Source organism: Ursus arctos, unplaced genomic scaffold (genome assembly GCF_023065955.2).
Source record: "Ursus arctos isolate Adak ecotype North America unplaced genomic scaffold, UrsArc2.0 scaffold_15, whole genome shotgun sequence".
Taxonomy (NCBI): Eukaryota; Metazoa; Chordata; class Mammalia; order Carnivora; family Ursidae; genus Ursus; species Ursus arctos.
In genome coordinates, this window is record NW_026622819.1 from 13085402 (window position 1) to 13091507 (window position 6106).

Consider the following 6106-nt stretch of genomic DNA (forward strand, 5'->3'; position numbering starts at 1 on the left):
AGATCACATCGTGAGCAAAATGAATTTTGAGGAGGAGGAAAAGACCACTCCTCGTGGCCCTTTTTTCCCAGGACACAGTTAAGCAAGCTAATAGCATTCAGGGGTTAAAAATAAGCCCATTCACCATCTGCCCACACACATTCCGTATAATGACAGATGGAGATCTAATTTTAAAAACATAGTACATTTTAAAAATACTTCAGAAACATCTATCCAAACAATGGATTAGAACTTGATTAAAAAATAAATAATTGAAACACCAAAAGCTCACTGAAGGAAAAATTCTATGCAGAGATGCCTTCTCGTAGAAACAAAGCCCTTTGTGTTCAGCAAAGTGTTTTCCACTGGGTGAAACTACTAAATATTTTAATTTTCAATTTGTAAAGGAAAAATTATTTATTCTTAATCCCTGGTGTGGGTTTTTTCTTTCTTTATTAATGACATGTTTTATCAAATTGTTATGTGTGACTCTTCCACTTCAATGTACCTTGATTGGAAGGATAATTGATGAGCAGTTTTTAAAAATTGAAGTATAATTAACATACAGTGTTATATTCGTTTCAGGTGCACAACCTAAGAACTCAACGATTCCATACTTTACTCAGCGCTCCCACAATCAGCGTAGTGACCACCTGTCACCAAACGGTGTTATTACAACCTTATTGACTATATTCCCTATGCTATGGTTTTCATCTCTATGACTTATTTATTTTGTAACAGGAATTTGGTACCCCTTAATCCCCTTTATCTATTTCACCCCCTCCCCCTCCCCTCCCTCCCCTCTGGCAACCACCAGTGTGTTCTCTGTATTTAAGAGTCTGGTTTGTTGTTGTTGTCTGTCTCTTTCTTTCTTTGCTTGTTTATTCATTTTGTTTTTTAGATTCCATATATGAGTGAAATCATATGGTATTTTTCTTTTTTTGTCTGACTTACTTCACATCATACCCTCTAGGTCCGTCCATGGTGTTGCAAATGGCAAGATCTCATTCTTTTTATGGCTGAGTACTATTCCATTACATACATATATGTGTATATACCACATATTCTTTGTCCATTCATCTGTTGGTGGACACTTGGGTTGTTTCCATAGCTTGGCTATTGGAAATGATGCTGCAGTGAACATAGGGGTGCAAATATATTTTTGAATAAGTGTTTTTGTTTTCTTTGGGTAAATACCCAGGAGTGGAATTACTGGATTATAAAGTATTCCTACTTTTAATTTTTTGAGGAACCTCCATACTGTTTTCCACAGTGGCTGCACCAACCTGCATTCCACCAACAGTGCACCATATTCTCATCAATACTCGTTCTCTCTCGTCTTTTTGATTCTAGCCGTTCTGACAGGTGTAAAATGATGCCTCACTGAAGTTTTACTTTGTATTTCCTTCATGATGAGTGATGCTGAGCATCTTTTCATGTGTCTGTTGGGCATCTGTATGTCGTTTTTGTCTATTCAGGTCATCCGCCCATTTTTTAATTAAACAAAACAGTATGGTACCGGCACAAAATTGACACACAGATCAGTGGGACAGAATAGATTGCCCAGAAATAAACCCATACTTCTATGGTCGATTAGCCTATGACAAAGGAGGTGAGAATATATATAGGAAAAAGGCAGTCTCTTTAACAAATGGTGCTGGAAAAACTGGACAGCTATGTGCAAAAGAATGAAACTGGACCACTTTCTTATACCATACACAAAAACAAACTCAGAATTGATTAAAGATCTAAATGTGAAACCATAAAACTCCCTGAAGAAAAAATAGACAGTAATTTCTTTGACATCAGTCATAGAAACATTTTTTCTAGATACATCTCAGGCAAGCAAAACAAAAGCAAAAATAAACTATTGGTACTACAATAAAATATAAAGCTTTGCATCAACAAAAGGACATGGGACCATCATAGCTCTTCTTTTTTTTTTTTAAGATTTTATTTATTTATTTGACAGAGAGAGAGACAGTGAGAGAGGGAACACAAGCAGTGGGAGTGGGAGAGGGAGAAGCAGGCTTTCCACTGAGCAGGGAGCCCAATGTGGGACATGATCCCAGAGTTCTGAGCCGAAGGCAGACGCTTAATGACTGCAGGCTTCCCATCATAGCTCTTCTTTTGCTATAAAATGGGATCCTTGGCCCAGGGTAACATTATGCAGGACCTCATGTCAGTTTATCAAATAATTGCATAAGCTCATAGATGGTGGTACTTGCAAAGTCCCTGTGGGCAGGAAAGGGAAAGCCATTTCTTGAATATGTGCCAATTCCCATCAAGGTACATCATTGTCACTTCCCTACTGAAAAGGATCCCATGTAATCAAGTTGCTAGCGAGTAACTAGTTGGTCTCCTCAGAAGGGGGTGTTGTATTGGGGTCTCAGTGTTGGTTTCTGTTGCTACAAGTTTGGATGTTCAGTAGTGGCAACAGAGGCATTAGGTAATGAGTTGACTTTATGGTGGTCCACTCTCGATAACCAGGATCCCTGGTTTTGAACAAGGAAGAATGGCGAATTAAATGTGGACGTGATGGAGACCGCTACCCTTACAGTGTTGAAGATGTGGTATTGTTTTTTATCTACTCTCTTGATCATAGTGGGAAAGTTCCAGAGGCCTCCATGTGACCTTCTTCACTATAGTATCGTACTCTATAAACCAAGGGACCAATAAGGAGATTCTGCCAACTACTACAGACATTCAATTCAATGGTATATTCAGAGATTGAACAATCACACAGGGGATCCATGGAGCCAGAGAACCCACTGTGAACTAGACTGGGCTTGGATTTCTTATTACTTACCTCCCAGAAGCCCCCACTTTAGCAAAGGCCCATAATGAAATATAAAAATCCTTGAATATCAGTGGAGATTGCCATGCCCAAGAGTCCTCTAAATATCTGGAATTCCCTCCCCCCCTTCAATTAGTTACTCAAGGAAATATCTTTGAGTAATTAGTTACTCAAGGAAATGACCACAGATCCCTCTGGGTAGAAGCTAGGGAAATTATTACCATATGCACCAGCCATGGTAGAGCACAATCCTTCCTCAAACCAGCCTTGCCTTCAGGCAACCGGTTCTGGGTCAGAGCACTGGCTCGGGTCTGGAAATTGGCTTTCACTTTTCAGCGGGGTGTTCGTTAGCATCGCCCTTGCTAGCTACGCCTCTGTCTTGCCCCTAAGAATGCCATGTTCTCTCCATCATCCTCATTGCTCTCAGTGGCCAAGAGCCTCTTGCCACTCCCTACGATGGCATCCTCCTTGCTCCTGATGCTCACGTTTTGCCGCCTGGGCTCTGTCAATCTGAGATCTTATCATCCCATTGCTTTCAGGGAGCCTAGGTCTATAATGCCATCTTTTATCACTTCAGCCCTGCCCCACAGAGGACAGCCGCCATTGGGTTTCTCCATGATGCTTACCCCTCTCACCAGCTCATTCCTCACAGCTCTGGTAAGTGGAGTGCCCTCTGGATGACTCCACGAACATAGTGAACTGGTGTGTTTTCCATTTTACAGAGTATATCCACTCTAGCACGCCCATTTCTTTGAGCCTTTGATCTTTTTCTCCACTGTCTGCCAAAGCATGGCTCACTTCTCCCCCCACTTAGTGCGGCACTGCCTCCCTAAGTTTCTAAGAGCCAACCAAGAGAGTGTTAAATCCTGTAGCTCCGAGGAGAGTTCTCTCATGTGGGTAAACTGTCCATTATCTAACTGTATATTCCTTCCCCCTTAACCCTTAAATTCTTCAGAATTCATTCCCATAAATACTCTTCCACTCTTGCTAGTACTTGTTGGCTGGGTCCCACATCTTCTTTGGAGCACATTCCCTTTCTTCCGTCTTCAGGACCAGCATTCTTCCTGCTAGGTTTTATGATGATTGGACTCCAGTTCAGGAGTCAGCAAACTTTTTGGATAAAGAGCCAATGAAAGATATTTTAGGTTTCGTGAGCCAAGCAGACTCTGTTGCAGCTCTTCAACTCTCCCATTGTAGCATGAAAGCAGCCAGAGACAATACGGCATTGAATGGGCATGGTTGTGTTTCAATAAAACTTTATTTACAACAGCAGACTGTGGGCTAGACTTGGCCTGTAGGTCGTAGTTGCTGATCCTTACCCTCGTTGCTGGACTGGTGTCCAGGGGTGGTACGTCCCGAGTTGGGAGCTTGCTGTCTTGCTCAAGGCAGAGGTGTCTGCGTTGTCTTCAGGCAAGGGGGCGGCACTAGCTTTTCATAGGGCGGAGGGGGCTCAGAGCGCTCAGGGGTATTTGGGGATTCACGATTTGTAGTGCATGGACACAAATGTCTGCATTCCACGTCTCCTGACCTTGACAAAGCAGACGCGCTGGGGTTTGAGAACGCCACCTTTCTGGGGCTGTGCTGGCCTTGTAATTAAGTCCTGAGCTTGATCCGGGCTTTGTTTCTGCCTCTGGCTGCAGGAGATGAGTCTTTATAAAAAACAAAAGGCCCTTTGGCTTTCCCATGTAGCCTTAAATTGGTGATAAATCATGCCAGCCTTTCTCTGCCTTTCTCTAATTCACTTCATGGCGTGAGCAGCGAACATCCAGTCCCATCGTACTTACAACTGCCTCCTCCCTTAATCCTCGCAAATACCCAGATCCTGTCCCCCCCAAGCCTGCCCCCCCCCAAGGCCTCCCCCCCCCCCCCCCCCCCCCCGGAGAGTCTCAACTGTCACAGTGAGAGTTTTAATCGCTGGGCTACCGCGGTGGGGGGTGCTATCGGTACTCCACCTGTCCCCCCTCCCTCAGAGAAGGTGTCCTCACCGACAGCGGGCCAGCTGGTGACCCAGGTAAGAATCCCCCTCCTTGGGCCATTCCTGGCACCAGTAGGTCGTCATGCTTCTCTGGAACACGAACTGAGATGGAGATGTCCGTGCAAGGCTTCACTGGGGCGCGCTCTCAGGGGCTCCACCTATAAGGAAGAAGGAGAAAAAGGGGTCCAGGGAGGGAGAAGCTGACCTACCACGCAGTCGTGATAAAGGCCTCAGGCCATCCCGCCGAGCGTTCTGGAGCTGGGGAAGCCATCAGAGTCATCCTCACCAAGCCAGAGGGGTGAGCCGCTGGAGGCAGGGAGGATGTGCCCGGCGGCGGGGCAGCGTCCTTCCCCTAAGGGCCATTCGCAGAGACAGACTCCTAGTGAGACCCCAAAGGTCAGCGCTCCTGGCAGCGGGGCAGTGAGGGCCTCCGTCCTGAGGTCCTGAAGTGGGGATCTGGGCTGCCCCGCACCCACTCCCAGCGCCTGCTGAGCCGCTGCGTCCCTGGTACCGGGATCAGAGGGGCACCCCGAGCATCACGTCTTGTTACTAGGGATCTTGGAGAAGCCCTGGGTCCAGTTACCTGTTGTGATTGTCGTTGTTTCTCCTAAAGGAATCCTAGATAATGAAAGCGGAAAAGTAGCAGTGGTTTACTGTCTATAGAAACTAAAATCCACTTTTCACAGGTAAAACGACAGGAAGGGAGGAAGGGAGGAAGGGAGGGAGGGAGGGAGGAAGGGAGGGAGGGAGGGAGGGAGGAAGGGAGGGAGGAAGGAAGAAAGAGAGAGGGAGGGAGGGAGGAAGGGAAGATAAAGAAAGAAAGGAGGAAAGTCACGTTTCCCTAAATCACTGCAGCGGTCATAACGACTTAACTAAAGATTGATATTACAAAAAGGCCATCTTTCTACCTCCCTCTCTTTGACATCTGCTGCTTTTTGGCCTGGCCGGGGAGGGGCCATTTTAATAGCAGGATGCTGAATTAATGACAGTGACAAACTTAAAGAGGTCTACTACGATTTAAAAATATATATGTATTTAAGTTGGAATCAACAAAATAAAGTGTCTACCTACAAATATGTGTTCTATATGGATGTCCCAATAAAGGTACCACATTTCCCGCTGAACTCAGAATAATAATATAGGTAGTGGCAGAAAAAAAATCATAATTTTTGTTTATCTTTGAAGCTACAAGTTATTATAAAGTCCCACAAGAGCCATCGATGATTTCTCAAGATCCTCAAGCCTCATCACAAACGTGTGTAATTTCAAATTCTGGTAAATTCTTCAGAAGGTCACTTGCAGGTACCTAACCCTTTCCTATTGTTGGACATTAATTCATAGCCAGAACTTTTATC